The 21,973-nt window shown below is 39.7% G+C and overlaps 1 protein-coding gene across 1 annotated transcript in view; it reads right to left on the bottom strand.

Moving 5' to 3' along the window:
* KANSL1 (KAT8 regulatory NSL complex subunit 1) overlaps window positions 1-19,099 on the bottom strand; it is a 173,592-nt gene extending 154,493 nt beyond the window's left edge. The window contains exons 1-2 of the mRNA XM_044745090.2: window positions 19,064-19,099; window positions 17,362-17,500 (exon numbers count right to left, since the gene is read on the bottom strand). The gene's annotated coding sequence lies outside the window, so the exon portion shown is untranslated. The remainder of the gene's footprint in view (window positions 1-17,361; window positions 17,501-19,063) is intronic.
* Window positions 19,100-21,973: the final 2,874 nt, after the last annotated feature.

The following is a 21,973-nucleotide window of genomic DNA, read 5'->3' on the forward strand; positions in this document are numbered from 1 at the left end:
TACAGACATGGCACCACTCATCAAGCCATGCTGAGGTGGCGTCCCACATGCCACAACTAGAAGGATGCACAACTAAAAATACACAACTACGTACCAGGGAACTTTGGGGAGAAAAAGGAAAAAAAATATATATGTATTAAAAAAATAGAACACAATATTCAGTATTTTCAGTCATATTCCAAATTAATTCCCACAATCAAATTTTTAGACACAAATTTATCTAATAAAATTTTTCCCAAATGAACTAACTTGAACTAGCAGAACAAAAAAAATAAAATAACTAAATGAAACTATATCTTCTGTGGTATAAAGAGGAAAAAAACCTTCTGTGTAAGGAACTACTCACACTTTCTAGAACATGTATGGTGGCAATATCAAAATGTGATCTTGCTGGTAATATTTGGGGTAGGGCTTTAAATTTTTATATCTTGACAACAGTAACATTTGTAGTCCTGCCTTCAATCATTTTCTTTGATTTTCAATAAAACTAGATATCCCCTTAAAACCCTATCATTAATTCCCATTTATTCATAAACATTTATTGAGTGCCTAGTGGATGCTAAACACTGTAGGACTTCTGGAAAAAAATACTGTCACCATCATAAGCTATGTGGTAGCCAAGAAAAATCTCTTCTATTCATTGATATTTTAAATGATTAAAAATTCAAAGCTCATAAGTAATAAGAGAACAATTAGCAAAATTTTAGTGCTTTATACTTCCAATTCCACTCTCTTCTAGCCTTTTGTGAAGCTTGCCTAAACCACCCCAAGAATACTAAAATTAGATGCCATCTACAGCATAACAGAATGAAGTAACAAAGCAAGTACCCCAAAATAAAACTAAAAGGGCCGGCCTGGTGGCGCAGAGGTTAAGTGCACATGTTCCGCTTCAGTGGCCCAGGGTTCGCCGGTTCGGATCCCAGGTGCGGACATGGCACCGCTTGGCATGCCATGCTGTGGTAGGCATCCCACATATAAAGTAGAGGAAGATGGGCACAGATGTTAGCTCAGGGCTAGTCTTCCTCAGCAAAAAGAGGAGGATTGGCAGCAGTTAGCTCAGGGCTAATCGTCCTCCAAAAAAATAATAAATAAATAAATAAAATAAAACTAAGAGTAGAGGCTAAGGGAACTAAGTAGCAGGCAAGGATCTAAAGTGCTGGACTTGGAAGTTCTACCCAGAATGTCTCAAGATTGGCAAAAGATCTAGAAAAAGAAAATCTGTGGGGCTGCCCCATGGCCAAGCAGTTAAGTTCTCATGTTCTGCTGTGGTGGCCCAGGGTTTCACCGGTTCGGATCCTGGGCGCGGACATGGCACTGCTCATCAGGCCACACTGGGGCAGCATCCCACATGCCACAACTGGAAGAACCCACAACTAAATATATGCAACTGTGTACCTGGGGCCTTTGGGGAGAAAAAGGTAAAATAAAATCTTTTAAAAAAAAAAAGAAAATCTGTGACATAATCCAATTGTATTTAATTCTGTATCCTCCTTTCATTCTCAAATATTTGCTATTGCCCTGTGGAGGAAACTTCTAGGTCTTCTGACTGCCACAAATTCAATAACACATCATCTCTTAAATATTAATTATCTTCATTCAGTAATTAGGCAATTAGAATTTATTATTGTCAAATGAATGTCCAAAGTTAAACCAAAATTATTTCAAGATGAAGTCAAGAGCGTATCTCAACTCCTTTGATAAGGCTATTATTACCCTGATACCAAAACCAAAGACATCACAAAAAAACTACAGACCAATATCCCTTAGGGATATAGATGTAAAAATTCTCAACAAAACACTAGCAAACAAATCCAGCAGCATATAAAAAGGATTGTATATCTTTGCTAAGTGTGATTAATCTTAGGAATTCAAGGTTGGTTTAATACCTGAAAGTCAATTAATGTAATATGGCTAAAAGCTACCCAATCATCTCGATGCAGAAAAAGCATTTGACAAAATCCAACACCCTTTCAGGATAAAAACACACAACAAACCAGAACTGAAGAAAACTTCCTCAACCTGACAAAAGGTATCTATGAAAAACCCACAGCTAATATCATACTTAATGGAGAAAACTGAGTACTTTCTCCCTAAGATCAAAAACAAAACAAGGATGTCTGGTCTCACCACTTCCATTCAACATTGTACTGGATATTCCAGCCAGGGCAATTAGGCAAGAAAAATAAATAAAAAGCATTCAGGTTACAAAGGAAAAGTAAAACTACTTTTATTTGTACATGACATAATCTTGTATATAGACAATCCTAAAGAACCCAGAAGTAAACTATTAGAGCTATAAACAAGTCCATCCATGTCACAGGATACAAGATCACTACATAAATATCAATTGTATTTTGATACACTAGCAATGAACCATCTGAAAATAAAGAAAAACACTTCCATTTACAATAGCATCAAAAAGAATAAAACTTATAAATAAACAAAATAAGTATAAATTTATTTTAAAACTACAAAAATTCTGAAAACTACAAAAATTGTCGAAAGAAGTTAAGAAGTCCTAATTAAGTGGAAACAGATCCCATGTTCATGGATCAGAAGATGCAACATTATTAAGATGGCAATACTCCCTAAATTGATCTACAGATTCAATTTAGTCCCAGAATACCCAAAACAATTTTGAAAAAGAAGAACAAAGTTTAAGGACTTGCACTTCCTGATTTTAAAACCTAATTCAGGGGGCTGGCCCTATGGTGTAGTGGTTAAGTTTGGCATGCTCTGCTTTGGTGGCCCGGGTTCAAGGGTTCAGATCCCAGGTGTGGACCTATACCCCTCGTCAGCCATGCTGTGGCAGTGACCTACATATGAAGTGGAGGAAGACTGGGACAGATGTGAGCTCAGGGCTAATCTTTCTCAGGGGGAAAAAAAGCCTAATTCAAATCTATAGAAATCAAGACAGTGTGGTACTAGCATAAGGAGAGACATAGAGATCAATGGAATATAGTTGAGAGTCCAGAAATGAACCATCACATTTACAGTAAACTGATTTTTGACAAGAGTACCAAAACAATTCACTGGGGGGATTGGGGGAGGGGTAGTCTTTTCAGCAAATGGTGCTGTGACAACTGTTTATTCACATGCAGTAGAATGAAGTTGGACCCCTATCTCACAACATACACAAAAATTAACTCAAAATGGATCACAGACCTAAATGTAAGAGCTAAAACCATAAAGTTCCTAGAAGAAATGAGTAAATCTTCATTATCTTGGGTTAGGCAATGGTTTTTAGATATGACACCAAAAGCACAAGTGGACAAGAAAAAATAAGTAGATTGGACTTCATCAAAATTCTAAAATTTTTTGCATTAAAGGACCCCATCAATAAAGTGAAAACATAACCCATAGAATGGGAGAAAATATCTGAAAATCATATATGACAAGAGACTTGTATCCAGAATATATAAAGAACTCTTACAACTCAACAATAAAGACAATCCAGTGAAAACAAGGGCAAAGAATTTGGCAGACACAGACATTTCTCCAAAGAAGATACAGAAATGGCTAATAATCACATGAAAAGATCTCATCATCATTAGTCATCAAGAACATAAATTCAAAACCACGAGATACCACTTCACACCCACTAGCATGGCTATAATCAGAATGATAGACAATTACAAGTGCTGACAAGGATGTAGAGAAATTGGAACTCTCATCATTGCTGGTGGGAATGTAAAATGGTGTAGCAACTTTGGAAAACAGTTGGGTGGTTCCTCAAAAAGTTAAACAGAGCTACCATATAACCTAATAATTCTACTCCTAGGTGTATACCCAAGAGAACTAAAGAGAGATGTCCAAAAAGAACTTGTACAAGAATGCTTCTAGCAGCATTATTCATAATAGCCAAAAGATGGAAACAACCCAAATGTCCATCAACTGATAAACAGATAAGCAAAATGAAGTGTATTCATACAATGGAGTATTATTTAGCTATAAAAAGGAATGAAGTACTGATATATGATAGAAGACAGATGAACCCTGAAAACAAGCTAACAAAGAAGCTAGTCACAAAAGAGCAAATAATGTATGCTTCCATTTCTATATAACATCCAGCATTGGCAAATCATAGAGACGGGAGGTAGATTAGTGGTTGCCAGGGGCTGGGGGACAAAACAGAGTAGGGAGTGACTGCTAATAGAGACAGGGTTTCTTTTTGGGGTGTTGAAAACATTCTAAAATTAGATTGTGGAGGTGGATGCACAACTCTAAATGCACTAAAAAAAACCACAACTGTGTATTTTATTTTAAATGGGTATATTTTATGATATGTGAAATATATCTCAATAAAGCTGTTTAAAAAAAAAAGGATGAAGCCAAAATAACACTCAATTTCTAAACAATTTCACTTTGCAAAAAAAATGTTGGGCCACTTGTAAAAATGTCAGGAAAAGACAAGCCATAACTCTGCCATGTTTTGATTACCTCAGAGCACTAATTTGCTTTCATGTTACATTTGCAAACTCATTGCCAGTAGTATATGTAAACAAAAATTAGGTTCAAACTCAAGTTACTCTCAATTAGAGGAAAACCCAAGACGTCATCGATACAATCAGTCATCTACAGGAATGATACAAACTAGGACATCAGCAAGTGAGTGAAGAGTTTAAGGAACACAAAATCCTTTTACTGGAAGGGTTGTCTTCAGTGAGATAGGAGTGGAATGTACTATTATTTTAGAAGCTTAAACAAAAGCAACAATATTATACTCTGCCCAAAGAATATTATAACAGATAGTTGGCAAGCTTTCTCTATAAAAGGTAGTTTAAAGAGAAAAAATCTGACATTGTGAGCCCAGCACTATCCAGAGTAGAAAGAAGATGCCCTGATCACAAACACAGGATCTGAGAGGAAGAGCATGTGCTGAGCAGAGAAGAATGCACTGATTATTCAACTCATTTCCAAGCCAGACGGACCATTTGATTTTTCCCCCATAAATGAACAATTCTTTTTTGTTTGCATATGGTCCAATGTAAATGTGATGAGCATGTAAGTCTATCCCCAAGTAATCACTAGACTGATATAATTAACGCTGGACTGCCATGCAAAGTCTAGCTCCACCACTAAGTAGCTTTGTGACTCTGGGCAAATGATTTCACTGCTCTCAGTTTCGTCACGTAGAAAACAAGAGAGCTTGACTAACTTAAATCAAGGTTTCTTTTCAACTCTAAAGCTCTATGATTCAGAAACCTGAAAACTACAATAATAACAATAATGTGTGGTTCCACTATCTATGTGTTTAAAAACACAAAACGTCTTTGGGAGGAAACTGATATAAAATTTTAAATAAAACAATAAATGCTTTCTCGAAAAAGGTCAGAAATTACTAAAACATACACACAGAACTTGGTTCTAGGGCCGGCCCCATGGCCGTGTGGTTAAGTTCGCGCACTCCGCTTCGGCAGCCCAGGGTTTCGCTGGTTCAGATCCTGGGCATGGACATGGCACCGCTCATCAGGCCACACTGAGGCGGCATCCCACATGCCACAACTAGAAGGACCCACAACTAAAATATGCAACTGTGTACTGGGGGGATTTGGGGAGAAAAAACAAAACAAAAAAAAGATTGGCAACAGTTGTTAGCTCAGGTGCCAATATTTTTTTTTTAAAAAAAGAACTTGGTTCTAAATTATAAGCAGAAACTGGCATATATTACCCACTAGTAATAGAAATAAAAAACACACTTAACCAACATTCTGTTGAGTCAGGAAAAACTAAAAATGTATTATATATGGTTACCCAATTTTAGAAAAGAAATCTAGACGTTAGGTGAAATTAAAACTATGTTTAAAAAGCAAATGTGTAATACGAAGCACAGAGATGGACTTTAAAATACTTTACTGAATGCAAGAGATCAAAAAGTCAGGTGGTCAACCAAAATTTTTAAATTGCCAAGTGGCATGGGGGTGGGGAGAAGAGAAAGAAAACAACTTTTCTCAAAATAGAAAGACTACAAAAATGAGGAAAAGCAATAAAAGACCATAAATTGCAGCATGTAGGCAAAACAACAATTAAAACCTTGCAAGAAAATGCAAAGCCACAAAGAGGTGGTTTAAACATATAAAAAGCCAGATGCCAAATAAATACTGGAGGGGTCACTTGATAAATAGGGTATAAACAGTGATAAAAGCAAGACAGCCAATGGGCCTAACTTTAATCTGCTTCAATATCTACTGAGGAAGGTATGAGGAAAAAAACCTATTTCTAAATTACTCTTTAAAGCATTCAAATCACTAATAGTGAATCAAATTAATTCATCATTAAACAAAGAAGATGCTTCCAAACTAATACATTAGATGTTAGGTAGTCATGGAGTCCCAAAGTGTTCTCTGTATTTTCAAAGAATTTAAGTACAAAATTATAAAACTGCAGGGAAGAACCTACTGGCTGACAGTCATATGAGAGGAGTGATTGCCTATAAGCCCCAGGTGGGGATCTGTTTCCTTTATCAACAACATTTACGCAGCCCCTTTCCCCACTCCTGACATAGTTACGCACTTAATAAATATTTGCTGAACAAAAACATGCCACCAATGTAACTCCCATCTATTCAAGAGAAGGGCTCTGGCCTCGAGCTTCAAATCAGCTAACTGTCAAATCTCTGAGCGAGGATGGGATCAGAAGACATATCAGCATGAATAACATTCTGAGGAAAAAACAACATAGCTTCTAAAAGAGAAAATCATGCCACACCAGTCCACCCAAATTCTCTGAGGAGAAAGTAAGTATGTGGATACAATTTATGCAGGCTTTTATAAAAGTCTTGATAGGAATCTAAATAAAAGGCTATTTTTTAAAAACCTGAGTGACCACAAAATTGAGAATATTTACCATAGATGGAGTGTGATTTAGACAGAAAATTACAAGTGGATGCTGAAGCAATACCCTAAATGAAGAAGTATAAGCAAAAGATTGATGTTAGGTAATGTTTTGGAAATGCTATATTTAACACTTTAATAAATTATATGAAAGATATACAGCAAATTCCTCATTCCTAACAGTAAAATACTACACCGAGTTAGAAAAATAAGGCACTGAAAGGTGGAAGGGATTTTTAAGTGTATCAAATGAGAAACATTTGCAAAAACTAGGATTTATTTTCAGCTTAAAGAATACTTTGGAAAGCGTGAAAGTTGTCAGTTCCTGTGTAGACAAAATTAGGCCCAAAGTGGAAATTGCAGAGAGGTACATTTCAATTCAACATAAGGTCAAGCTTTCTAACCATCAGACTGAACTAACAAGGTGATTCTTTCCCTGAATTACCTCTAAGAGCCCAGTGAGATACAAGAGGCTGAAATACTGCAGGTAGGAAAATGGCAGGTATTACAGCATGGACAAACAAAAATAAGGCATTTACAGGAAAAAATCTAAGTTGTACCTAAAGGATTCATGACTTGCTTCCAGTCAAAAAAGGAATTCTTGAATAATTATAGAATGTTCCCTAAAGACACTGTGATGGTCTATGCAAAAAGGGGGAAAATAGTTGCAAATTCTATTGGTAACAACAAGGAAAAGACTATAAATAGAATATATTTTCCTGTTCTTCTAACAAATCATAATTTAGCTATATCTGAAATGCAGTTCTGATTGGTTACCACAAATCCAGGAAGGCAAAACAATGCTGACAAACATCCAGAGACGTGTAAATGGAAGCACTAAGAGGCTGAAGGAGGTTTTACCGGAGACCACATTTTAAAATCAATCATCTTCATAAAGAAACACATAGACACAGAGAACAGACTGGTGGTTACCAGAAGAGGCATGTGGGAGAAGGGCAAAAGGGGTGAAAGGGCACATCTGTATGGTGATGAATGGCAACTAGACTCTTGGTAGTGAACATGATGTAGTCTATACAGAAGTAGAAATATAATGATGTACACCTGAAATTTATATAAGGTTATAAACCAATGTGACCTCAATATAAATAAATAAATAAATAAAAATGATATTCAATTGAGAAACATGAAAGCCAAGGGGCACTATGATCAAAATCAGAAAATGTATCAATACTAGTTTATTCATCAAATCTCGGTACAACATATTAAGCTTTTAAACTTGAAAAGGCAGAGTTTTTCCACAATAGATAAAAAGAAACTTGTGGAATGTGTTATCACCAAGAGGTATTTAGAATACTCAAGAAAAGATATGCATAAATGTATCTATATTAAGTCCATTCTGGGTTCCTATAGGATAGCAGTGATGTCTGAGGTGAGGCCTTAAGTTTCTGAGGCCTCTTAGAAGATAACATCTTCTAAGATAACAATGCCTCACCTCAAAACACCCCTTGGTGCCTACTGAGACAGAACAATTGGCTGATAGCCCCTTCTAACAGACTCTGCGACTCTGCGAGGCTTGGGGGTATAGTTCCTTTCATTCTTTTATCTATGTATGTATGTGTTTTATATACACACACATATATATATATACACACACATTCTTTATCTTTGATACATTTAAAATCATCCTTATATAGCTCTCCATCCTGAAATTTTAATTTATGATATACTCAACATTCTAAGACATTAAAAGTTCTTCCAAAATATTGTTTTATGGCTATAATTGACCACCTTTAAATATGCCATAATTATTATCCATTAATCTTGCACCTCACTTAAGTTGATTCTCACTTCTCACTAGTATAAATAATGCTACAATGACTATGTTTGTTCACAAATCTTTCTATGTATCTCTATTTTTTTCTTCCGTAAGATAAATTCCTACAAGTGGAATTATTGGGGTAAAAGGACATCTTTAGATTTTTCAATATTTGTTGCCAAAATACTTTCCAGAAAACTTGGGCCAATGCACACGTCTACCAGCAGTTTGGGAAACTGCCCCCTAACTACCTTTGACAGCATAGTTTAACTGCCAATATGATAGGTTAAAAAAACTGTACATCATTTTAACCTGCATTCCTTTGATTACTCATCAGAATAAAAATCTTTCTCATATGCCTCTTGGTCATCTGTATTTCTTTTTTGGGAACTCTGATCATGTCCTGTGTCAGCACAGCTCTTAGCTTTCTTCTGGCTCTAACAAAACTCTGAAAACCAGGTGAGATGGAGCAATGTTATCAGGAACTTCTGCTCCCCCTGCTGGCCAAAAAGTTACTACCACAATCAAGACCTAGATAAAAATAAACTGTAGGCTACAATCAAGCTGGTCTGTTTTCTGGACTGTTGCTGCATACACAATTTATACACGGTGACAAAAGACAAAACATTATATGTATAAACTCATACTTCACAGAGCTGTGATGGAGAAGAAGAAATGGGACACCTGATCACTACTATATCAGAACTAACGTCATAAAGAATTCTAAAATTATAATCAGTTCACTGCCAAATACACTACCTGTATCACAAGCCTAAATAACATTCATTTCCCTATACTTTATTCTAATAATGTGAAAACGTTCCAGCTACCAGATGACACTGGGTTGTTGGCAAACTGGCTCTCTTTTTCAAAAGCAAAAATAAGAAAACAAAAACACACATTGCCCTTCATCATACAATGGAAGATTATTTAAAAAAAAAAAAAACGCTTTGTAATCCTTATTCCGAAACTTACACTGAACAAAGTGGGTCCATAGTTCCAAAGGGTAAGGTCAGGATTGGCAAATGGATGTGACTAACTCAGCTTTTCCACTGATACCCTCCTAAAGATGTACTTCACAGGTTGGGCAATACAGCCTTTAGGCCATTCATTCAACACATATTTCCTAAGTCCCATCACATGGCAAGCAGTGATGATAAAAGACAGGACACAGCCCCTACTCTCAAAGAACTCAGACACTAAGCTGGTAAGAGATGCCAACCTGTAATCACTGCACAAGAGAAGTGGTGCTAGGTATGCACACACTCAAAGGCAATGCCTGGATACACAGGAAGCTCCCAGTGTCGGCTACTGTTGTTACTGTTATTAACATCACTGGTATTAAAGAACTAGGAGGAGTAAGCTTCTAGAACAGGGTGAAGGGCATGTTAAACAGAGGCTACACTTGCTTGAAGGCCCAGAGGCAAAGGAGCAACAAGGCGCACAGAAGCAACTGCAAGCAATTCCGCACCAGTGAGTGCAAAGCGCTCAGGAAGGAGTAGAGATGACCTGGCAGGGCCCACATCGCCAAGGGCCTAGGTGCTTGGCAAAAGCATTTGAACTTGAAAGCCAGGTAAGCCGCAGGGGAGGAGGTGTATGATCATATGATGAGATCTGCACTATACAAGGATCACTTTGGCAGCAACTTGGAAGAAAGAAGGTAATCAAGAATGATGAGCAGGCAATTGAAGGTCAGGCAGGCAAAGTGTGATGAAGGGCTGAACTCAGAAGGGAGAAGTGGGGGTGAGTAGGGAAACATTACGAGCTAGGATATCAAGAACTTGGTGACTAATTTGCCACAAGAAGGAATCCTGACTCCACTGACTGGGTGGGTGATGGTACCATTCACCAAGACATGAATAGAGGAAGAGGTCAGACTTGGGAAAACAGATGATGAGGTCATTTTGAAATGAACATGGGACATGCAAGCAGAGATGTCCAAGAGGCTGCTGTGTGTATGGGACTAGAGATCAGGAGATCATGCAGAGCTGGAAAAGCATTTGCAAATCATCAGTATATGGATGCCATGTGAAACACAAACTTACCTAAGATATCTCCCAGGAACTGCACAGGGTAAGAGGAGAGAGGGCAAGACAACGCAAACACTGACATGAGTGACGAAAAGAGTCTGCAAAGAAAACTGAGAAAGAGCAGCCAGAGCTGACAACGATGACAGAAAGAGCCAGCAATCACATCACTTGTACCTCACTGTGTGCCAGGCACTCATCTATGTGCTTTTCATGCATTAATTCATTTCTTCCTCACAACAGTTCTGTGAGGTAGGTGCTATTATTTTATTATTTCCCCCAGTTTTTGGATGAAGTAACTGAGGCACAGAGAGGTTAAATTACTTTCCCAAGGTTGCACAATTAAGTGGTAGAACTAAAATTTGAATCTAGGAGTCTGGCTCCAGAGTCATGTTCCGTATCACTACTCTACAATGCTCTCAGAAATGAAGACAACAGGCCAGGAGGGACCACCACCACCACAGTCAGGGGGCATGGTCCACAGTGTCAGAGACTACAAGGGGCCTCAGAAGGCAAGGCAGAAAAGGAGCCTCTGAATTTGGCAATAGGGATGACTCTTTAAGGGCAGGTTCAGTGGAACACGTAGGTAAAAACTGGACAGGGACCAGTGGTTGCAGTTTAAGGGTTCTGTACTCTTAAAAAGTGAAAGAGATTTGAGTGTGTTATAAGCTAAGGAACAAAAGCCAACAGGAATAGGAAGTTGAAAATTGGGTGGGAAGAGACAAGTGAACAGTGAGAGGTCCCTACAAGGAGGAAGAAAACATAACGTTAATTTATATTTTGTATTTGATTCTTTTACCCCTGTTTTCACTCTCATCTGGTTGTCTCACTTATTAAACTATGCTCTAGGTTGCAAACATTTCACAAGATGATTTCTAAGCAAGAAAAAAATCTAACAAAAACTAAAATTACTAGACTGTTTACAAAAAAGACTTTTTTTAAAAGAGAGTATTTTTCGGGGCCAGCCCAGTGGCGCAGTGGTTAAGTGCACATGTTCCGCTTTGGTGGCCTGGGGTCCGCCGGTTCGGATCCCCGGTGCAGACATGGCACCGCTCATCATGCCATGCTGTTGCAGGCGTCCCACATATAAAAAAAGTAGAGGAAGATGGGCACGGATGTTAGCTCAGGGCTAGTCTTCCTCAGCAAAAAGAGGAGGATTGGCAGTAGTTAGCTCAGGGCTAATCTTCCTCAAAAAAAACAAAAGATAGTATTTTTCAATTCCTTCAAATCAAATACCTGAATATATTCTCTGAGCTTCCTGAACTTACTATGGCTACTCCCTTTATCCTCTGGAGCAAACCAGCCAACAAGACCCAGAACTGCTCTCCTGCCCACCACCTGACTTCTCTCCTCCACTCCAACCCGTACCACTGGTGCTCTGCCTCGGCCTGCTCAGCACTCTCTACGGCCTGGTCGAACAGCCCTTCCTTCCACAGCCCAAACAATTCCCCACTACTAAGAACTTCTTCACTTCAGGATAGGGACACAGGAGAAGGAATCTGGGAACTAGCCTCTGATGACAACTGACAAAGCAATTTCACAATACATATGTATCTAGAGCAGTCCCAGACCACTGCAAAAATCTGATGAGAGCAACGGACCCTTCCTCTCCATAAAACGCACACAAGCAAAACCACATCATTTTGCACTGAACTGCCAAAAAGCTGTCATTCTCCACATATTTTATCCATAGAAAAGTCCCTCCAGCCATCACTAAAGATTCCTCCTTGGCAAATAATTTATATAAGCTTAGTTGGCTGGTATCCTAACCTACCACAGAAAGAAAGTATTAAAATAGAGGGCAGAGCTGCTGGAGGCTACAACAAGGACAACAACAGCCTGACACTAAGGTAGGAGATCACGAAAGTAGATAATAACAGACAAGAGAATATAAAAAATAGCCCAAGAGTATGTAATACATACACACTAGTCCACTAATACCATATATTTCATGGTTTCCAAAGGTATGTGATATTTCAGCATGGTACACTAACTGATGGGCATAGTGAGGATCTTCAATAATTCTGGATTATTATTAAAAGATAAAATTTTGCACAGGCTGCTTTCTTTAAGGAGGCAGAGAAGCAGGTAATACCTTTTAGAAAGATTTTCACCTGAATTATAACCTTTTTAAGTCTCAACACTAGAAGTTTCTGGAAAGGAAACCATCAAATAAAGGTACATAGAGGCCAATGGTGAAAGGTAAGGTTTAAAAACAAAACAGAAAGGTCAGCAGCAGCCAGATCATCAGGATCTACATTTTATATTAAAAAGTTTGAACTTTCGGGGCTGGCCCCATGGCCGAGTGGTTAAGTTTGCGCGCTCCGCTGTGGCGGCCCAGGGTTTCACCAGTTTGAATCCTGGGCACAGACATGGCACCGCTCATCAGGCCACGCTGAGGTGGCGTCCCACATGCCACAACTAGAAAGACCTGCAACTAAGATATACAACTGTGTACCGGGGGGATTTGGGGAGATAAAGCAGAAAAAAAAAAAAAAACTAGCAACAGTGGTTAGCTCAGGTGCCAATCTTTAAAAAAAAAAAAGAAAAAAGAAATGGTGAGCAAGACTGAAATCTTGACCTTAATTTTTCAAATCAAAATTTTACTGATAGCTAAAAAAAAAAAATCTTACCTTCCAAAGTTTTGATTTTATATAAATCTCAAGTTTCAATAACAAAAATCTATACATATCAAAGATAAATACATGAAAAGCCTAAAGAAATAATCTACTTCTTCAAATCATGTTAACCAATTTGTACTAAAATCTTCATTTCCTACATATAAGTGCTGAGGGTCTGCCACCCATGATAAGTGACATATGTGTACAAGGCTACTGGATGTTGTTATGGGTTGAACTGTGTCCCCTCAAAAAAGATATTTTGGATTCCTACCCCCAGTACCTCAGAATGTGACCTTAGTCGGAGATAGGTCTTCACAGAGGTAATCAAGTTACAATGAAGTCATTAAGGTGGGCCCTAATCCAATATGACCGCTGTCTTTTACAAAGGAGAAATTTTGAAGAGAGACACACACAGGGAGAACTCTGTGTAAAGACTGGAGTTACACTGCCACAGGCCAAAGGACCACCAGAAACTAGACGAAGGCTGGGGACAGTTCTGCCCTGGCACCTTCAGAGGGAGCACACTCCTGCCCCCAGACGTCGAGACAATAAATTTCTGTTGTTTAAGCTATTCAGTTTGTGGCACTTTGTTACAGCAGCCCTAGCAAACAACCATCAAGAAAATTAGCAGCTCCTGTTTATTGAGCGCACACTAAGAGTTATTCTAAGCACTTTGCATCAACAAACTCACTTAGTCCTCACAAAGTCCACCCTAAGATCTAGGTACTGTAATTATTCCCTTCTTACAGATGAGGACACCAGGGCTCTCAGAGGTTACGGAACTTGCCAACCATCAGCCAGAGCCCCCACTCTTACCACAAGGCTATAAGGAACTATTACTAACAGTAATTATTATAAGAACAGTTGCAGTTCACTGAGCCAGACATTATGTCCTCTACAGATATAATATATACAACAATCCTCTGAAGTAAATGTTAATATTATTTCCAGCACAAAGGAGGACCCTGAATCTCAGAAAGATTAAAAATTTGCCCAAGATCACACAACCAAGAACATGACAGTGTCTCTAATTGCTAACTCAGGGGAACGAATAAACAATGAAACTCTTTTTGAACTAAAACTTAAAAAGCAAGTAAATTTTTTAATGCTTGACCTTGCAATTCAATACTAGAAACATACATCTATAAATTCTAACTTCTTCAAGGGGCCAGGAGAACGTGCGTCCTACACTATGGTACCCTTTGTGTATGTAGCCCTTCAACCTCCGCTCAGGAGCTCTCTGCTCTCTCACTGGTGGCCCCTTGCTGTTTCTGACTTCAAGATACAAGAGGAGAAGAAAAGATGGAGGGACTGAGATACTGTTTTTTAAGGTTTTTTAAATTTTGTATTTAATTTATTGATTTTGATACAAACATCAGAGTATAAAAAAATATAATACAGTGAGAAGTCTCCTTCCCACTGCTTCCTCTACCTGCCCAGTTCCTAGGCTTAACAGGCAACCACTGTCACCATTTCCTTGTTTATTCCTCTAAAGTTTTTTTTAATGCATATACAAGAAGCCAATACAAATTTTCTTTTCTCCGTTTTTTAAAAAAAAAAAAACATAAAAGGCAACATATCATACATGCCATTCTGCATCTTGGTTTTATCACTTGACTTTCTATTATGGAGATCTTTCCACATCATATTGAATATTTTAATTGTCTTTTTTGTTCGTCAAGAATACTTTTTAATTCTTTCATCACAGTCCAGTCTAGCATGTAAGGCAACCGGCAGTGCCTAACAGCTGATGGTGGCACCATATCACACACCAAAGACCACACATCTCTTCGCTCTGCCTCCTCATCTTCACTTTGCTCTTTTCTCCAACTTGCCCAACTCTCCTCCTCCTCCCTTCCTCTCCCATCTCACCCACGCCCCAGCCCCGAGAACCAGCCCTAGAAACATCACACATCACTGACATTGCTTAGTCAGGGCTAGCAATAAAAAAGCTGTAGACCCCTGATACAGAGAAAAAGGGGTAAATAATTTTCATGGGAACTTCTAATTAACAAAGACGCCTTATACTGAGGAGTTTTTTGCAGTTATTTTTCCTTGGTATTTGGGTTGTGAAAAGGGTGAGCATTAGCACTATTTTCTACAAGCATGGAAACAAGCGCATGTTCAGGTCTAACATTTAAGTAACGCCCGACAGAACTAGAGTTCATTCTGAAATAAGATAATCAGAAACAAAGAGTAAAAACTAGAAAACGAACATTTTGGCTCCAAAGTATACATTTTGATTAGCGTGCCATTCTTTTTTTACTTAAAAATAAGTAGCTATAATCTGAAAATACACCTCAGAAACATTTTAAGGACATTCACCACTGAAAAAGAGAACAAAGCTCTCCCTCTCCCTTTTTATTTTCTGTCCTATAAATTCTATGCTATCCTCTTCCCTCAAAAAAGTGCCTTTTTTTTCCTGCCCAGATCAAACGCTACAATTTTTAAGTTAACAAAAGGAGAAGGAAATGTTAGCAAATAAAAAATTGTTTAGACTCAGAAGAGGTCTTCCACTGATCAAAGGGTTGGTAGGGAACATAAAATTAAAGGGGCCACACAACTACATTGTTAAGTAGTTAACAGGTGGTAACTCACACAGTATGGAGCACTGACTTCCATTCTGTATTCCTGCCACGCCAGAGGCCTTTCATACAACTTCCGGGGTTACTGTGGAGCTATAATACCCCAGGTTCAGATATTTAGAGGAAAAATCTTAAACATCATTTATACTTAAAAAGCAGGCCTCTATGTACCCTACATTAGTTAAAACCAAGGAAACTGTAAAATAAAATCCAATGTATTGATCCCAAATTCCTTGGATTTCTAGAGAACCAGCACCCGCTGATATCCCCTTGCCTGCTTCCTAAAGAGGACAGAGGCCACCGGGTCCTGGCACTAAACACTTGGTACCAAAGAGAAATACTTTTGTGCAAGGTCCTCCAATTCCTACGGGTTCAGGACTTCTGGCTGGGTTCCCCATGCAAGCCCTCCAACCCTACAGGGATAATGGCTGGAAAAACTGTGTCATTTTGTCTTCCTTTATACTAACATAAGCACTCACTATCCAACAACAGCAGCTGGAACAGAAGTGAAGATGAGATCTCAGTCTGCATTTACCTAAAGATTTCCCACGGTCCAAATAGTTAAGTGACATAGACTGTATTATTCTCTGATTTATTCACTGCATTAAGCTGAAATTCCACGGGGCAGATTACTACACAACAATCTTACCTACGCTAGTATCTAGCTCCAAAGAAAGGCAACGTGTGTCGCCTGGTGAAGCTGCTGGAGGGCTTCCATCACTCCTTATCTTTCTCCATCCTTCCTCCCACTTTCCTCCCTATGTATGTCTTAAGCTTTGCCCTCTGCTTACTCCTAACGGAGCGTCCTTTGGCCACCTATGTACAAGAGATTAGAAGGAGCCAAGAACTGGAGAACCACTGTATCAACAAGAGCTTTTTCATCCAAAGATCATCTGTCCACACTGCCCAAAAGAGGTTTATCCTGTGAGATTAAACTTGGCACAAAGTGCTACCTGTTGAGAAAAACAGTGTAAATTCTCATGCAAAGGACTAGGGAGCAGCCGGAGAACTCTGCAAGAGTTGTACATGTAAACCAAGAGATCCTAGAATGTTCTAACATACTATCTGAAGTTTCAGAGTAAACAAATGGTTAATGACACATCTTTTGTAACATATGAATCAGCTACACATTCGCAAGAGTGGGACACACCCTAGTACCTTTGACTGAAAGTGGACCTGGATGTCTGAATTGCCAATCCATCCTCCTGAGATTGGAACAGAATTGTACAACTATGTAGGTTGTCCCAATTTAAAGTTAAATAACAAACACATCATTATAACGAAGTTAATTTGAGAAATTCATTAATATTTTAACACCAATCATCAAAAATACTAGCAATACCAAGTAAGGAGTAGCCGAGCAGTCCTAGAAAGCAGACACAATAGTAGTTTTTGAGGGGAAAAGAGTGTCAGAAAGAGGGTTGAAGAACTGCAAATTTAAGAATTAGGATATTCTCAATTCTAAAAAAAAAAAGAAATAAAAAGAGGCCTTTAGTTTAAGAAGTTAACATGTCTTACCTTAAGAGGCACCCACATAGCATTCATAGTGTCAGGAATAGTTCAGACAATACTCAGAAATAATCAAGAAGGGAGTCTTAGTAATCCTTCAGTCACCAAGGATAAGCAGGTAGGAAAATTTTTTGTTTCAAGAAGGTATCTGAAAGAGAGGATTTTCATTTAGACTAAAAACTAATCAAGAACAAGCAAATAGTTTAAGCTATCTAGAAACAGATTTGAAGTACTACTTGCCTCACCATCCAAAAAAGATGTACAAAAAACAGTCCCCTTCGGAAAAGGGCAAATGTGTGTATGTGTATCCCCATACATATGTAGAAATATATTTACATAAAAACTGTACTAAATGTCTAACACATATTTTTGATAACACAAAACTGCTTACCAAAAAATTAGAAAACCAAAATCCCAGACAGAAAAATGATTGTCCAGGGTACTTCAGAAACACTATTGAAAAGTCATTTAACTGACCTTTTAAGAAAGACCCTTGCCACGTTTAATTTTATTTACTAAATTAAAACCTTTCTGATCATTCCAATTGTCCTAAAATCTATTAAGCTTAAGTTTCAGAGCCAATTCTATGTGAAAAATAAAATCTATTCTTGACTGAAGTGCTAGAAGCAAATAAAAGACCCTTCTTTCCCAGAGATTTTTAAAAACAGACCAAACAACTTAATTTTGAGGATTAAGTTTGCCTGGAGGTAGGAGGACGGCTTAAATGACCTCTTGTAGAATCCTTGTTCAAGTCCTCGGCCTGAATGAAAATTCCAGCTTAACCAGTTACTGCTTCGCTTAAAATGGAGGCTTGCCCGGGTAGGGACAAAAATAACAGCACCCACCTCTGTAAAATAAATTTCTAAAAATCGAAGACTACAGTACCCTCATTTTAAAGAAAAATTAAAAATAAAAACCTCTGGAGTGGATTTGTTCTTGCTATGCGTTTGTCACTTCGGCTTCGAAGACTTGGCATCACTTTCCTCACCGCTCGTCGGATTTTTTTTTTTTTTTTTTTTGCGGGGTGGGGGGCGGGGTTGACTCTTGACCCGTCTCAGGAGGCTTTAATAGCTCCTCCATGATCCCCACCGCGAAAACCAAGGGGAGAGGAGAAAGGGGAGAGCCCGACTCCCCACCCCTCCCCCACCGTGGACCCCAGTCCCAAACCTACCCCCCTGCCCGCAGAGGGGCGACTCCTGCTGCCCCAACCCCATTGTTTGGGAGGGGGCGCGGGGGGCAGCGGGCTCCGGCAGGGGCGCCTGCGGCCGTGGCCCCGGCTCGCTTCAGGAGGGGCGGCCCGCGGGATGCAGCTTCCCTTCCTCTCGGCGTCGGTCCGTCCCACCTCGGCTCGGCCTGGCGCCCCGGACTCTGCTCGGCGCCCCCGGCCCGGGGCCCAGCCCTGCTCGCCCCCCGGGGCACCAGGCCCCTGGCCCCTCGGCCGGCAGTCCGCGGCCCAGGCCTGCGGGTGGGCGCGGGGCGGGGGTACCCGTGCCCCACACACGCGTCCCCGCTCCCCCCGCCCAGCCGCTTCCAGGGCCCTCGGCGGCGCCCGCTCCCCGGGCCCTTCGGCCCCCCGCCTCCCGGCCGGGCCGCCCCCGCAGGCTCTCCCCGTCTGGGCCGCCTCCCCTTTCCCACCATCACCCCTACGGACTCGCGCCCTCACCCCCCGGGGCACCAGTGCCAACGGCTGCTCCCCCGGCCCCGGACCTACCTGCACGGCTCAACCAAGCCTAGAAGTGGGGGCGGGGAATCTTCCGCCCTCCTCTGTCTCTCATTGGCCCTTCCGGGGCATATCGTGAGCGCCATTGGCTAATGGCGGATGTCCGTCAGAGCGGTGGGGCGGGACAGAAGGGGGAGAGGGATGCTGGTGCCTCGGCGTCTCTGTCTCTGTATATCTCGCTGTCTCTGTCTCTGTCTCGGCTCTTGGAAGCGAGAGACACTGGGACGAGAGGACTGGGAGGGGCCTGGAGATGGGAGGAATAGAAATAGGAATCCTGGTAGAGCTTCTCACCAATCTGTCACTCCGAACCCCCTACCTAAGTCCCCTTTAGATCCTCTTCTCCATCACCCCCAACCCCGGCCCCTCACCCCTGTAGGTTCTTCATCCAGGAAGCGACGTGATGAAAACTCAAGCCGGAAGGCCATAGGGGGAGATTTTATATATGTGTATAAAATATACACATACAAATACTTACATATAAAGTCAACCAGAGAGAAGGTCACGAGGGCCTGGAAAGGAAAGGGCACACATCTCACAGACAGGGAAGGACTTTGAGATATAGCCAATATAAGAAGGAATCAAAAATTCCTCTAGGAGCTGGCAACAGTGGTTTCCTCCTGGGAGAGGAGCTGAGTGTGGAAGGGGCCTGGTGGGAGGAAGATTTTTATTTCACTGCATATCCTTTTGTATCCTTTGATTTGGGGACCATTCACAAAGATTCCTATTTTTTTTAATTAGTTGATGTAAATTTTTAAATAATTCTAAGGCCGTAAAACCAGGGAGACAGACGAGATGGTCGTCCGGGCAAAGTGAGACAACACGCAGGTTTGAGGAGGAATCTTAGTTTTTAACATGTTCTGTTCCAGATGCCAGTGGTAAAACCAAGAGGAGGCATCCCAGAGGCCGCTGGAGGCATGGAACCGGGGAGAGGGTGAACAATCTGGACCAGCGGAGATTTAGGGTTCTGCACCTAAATATGGTGGTCAGTGACGTACTAAAAAATAAACTTCTCGTAGGCGTGCAAAAAAGACACCTACATTTACAGTCAGGAGGATGAAAAGAAACAGAAAGAGGGTCGGTGAGGTAAGAAAAACAGAATATTGAAGAGGCTTGAAAGTTAAGAGAGAAAAAGTCTCTGGAAAAGTAGAACAATAAAATTATGAGAGCCTCATGGTGTTGAGGCTCACTTCAGGGGCCGTCTTTAGGCTCATTCAATAAGAATGAAAGCCAAGAAAACACCCATAAAGCGGAGTTCTTAACTTTTTCACACCACGAACCCTTTTGGCAGTCTGGTAAAGCATATGGACTCCTCAGAATGTTTCTAAATGCAAAGGAATTCAGAGGAAACCAATTATATTAAAATACAATTTTCAAAATATTTTTTAAAGGGTGATATAGTAATATATGTGCTTTATATTAATGTATTAAATAGTAAGATATAATGGCAAGCCTAATGACCATCATAATTTTGAGGTAGTAAATGAGCATAAATAATATTTCAAGATATCTTCAACTATCATATAATAGGAAAAAATATGTATGATTTCTATTGGTGACAAGACCACAGAGACTGCTAATTCTACTTGGTTTATTGTCTCCATCCGTAATTGAAGGAAATGCTAATTTTCTGTTGGACTTGAGCAAAAATAAAGGCATATTACTTTTCCTGATCCAAGTTCATGGATTTCCTAATCTGTGGACCACAGGTTAAGAAACTTTACCCTAAAAAAATCATCCTTCTCACCCTCCACACACCCACGCAAGGATGAGACCCTGCCCGTCACCCCTCATCTCTGTCTCTCTCTTCCTCTTCCCCACTTGCCACGGCACTCTCTGGTTCCCAGTCCTGCCACAGATGTCCCATGTCCCTGTGACACAAAGAACAAGGATTATGAATAAGGGTTGGAAGAAAGATAAGTACATCTTACCTTTCTTCAAAAAAAAAGAGAGAAAGCTACAAGGTATGTTACAGGTCTGAGAAGATGGGAAAAGGAGCCCAGGATGGCGTATCATTCATTCCCAAGAAGGAAAAAAAAATTATAAAGAGAAAACATCTTTGTCAGTTAAAAAAGAATCTTTTCTCTGAGTTTATTAATTTTGCTTAGATCAGCCCTTGAAAACATCTTCAACCCAGCTACTTATTTCATATATCTGTAAAATGGGACAAAAAATAGTACCTGTCTCCTCGGTTTTTTGTGAGGATTAAATTAGATAACACCTATAATGGATTTGAAACAGTGCCTGACACAGTTTAAACACTCAAGTTTTAACTATCATTGTTATCATCTTTGGCCTCATATATTCCAGGGCATTCCATGAAAATGTCTGGTATGATTATTTGTATTAATGACATGTATAACAGCAAATTAAGAGCAATAAGAAGGCTAACCAAGAACACTTGGTATTCATTTAAATGCTTCAAAATTAGAATACTTTTTCCAGCTACATTTTCATTCCTTTAGGGTGAAAGAACATCAGTGCCTCTTTAAAGGGATTGTAAACTCAGAAAAAATTTTTCGCTGCTCATATTACAAAGGGCTAATTTCCATAATGCTGTATATAAGGACCTCCTACAAATCAATAAATAAAACCCAGCAATCCTCGTACCTGGCTAGTGGGAGTGTAAACTGGTACAGCCACTTTAGAAAAGACTTTGATAGAATCTAATAAAATTTAAGATATGCCTACTCTATCTCAGCTGTCCCATTATTAGATATACATTATACTGAAATGCAGAATTTTAAGTGTCAGGATTACTGTACAAGAATATTCATGGGAGCATTGTTCCTCGGTAACACAGACTGGAAACATCCCAAATGTCTACCAAGCATAAAATGTTTAAATTGTGGTATATTTGTACAATGAAAATCAATAAACTATGGTTATATTCAACAGCATGAA

The sequence above is a fragment of the Equus asinus genome, chromosome 13, assembly GCF_041296235.1.
Source record: "Equus asinus isolate D_3611 breed Donkey chromosome 13, EquAss-T2T_v2, whole genome shotgun sequence".
Lineage (NCBI taxonomy): Eukaryota > Metazoa > Chordata > Mammalia > Perissodactyla > Equidae > Equus > Equus asinus.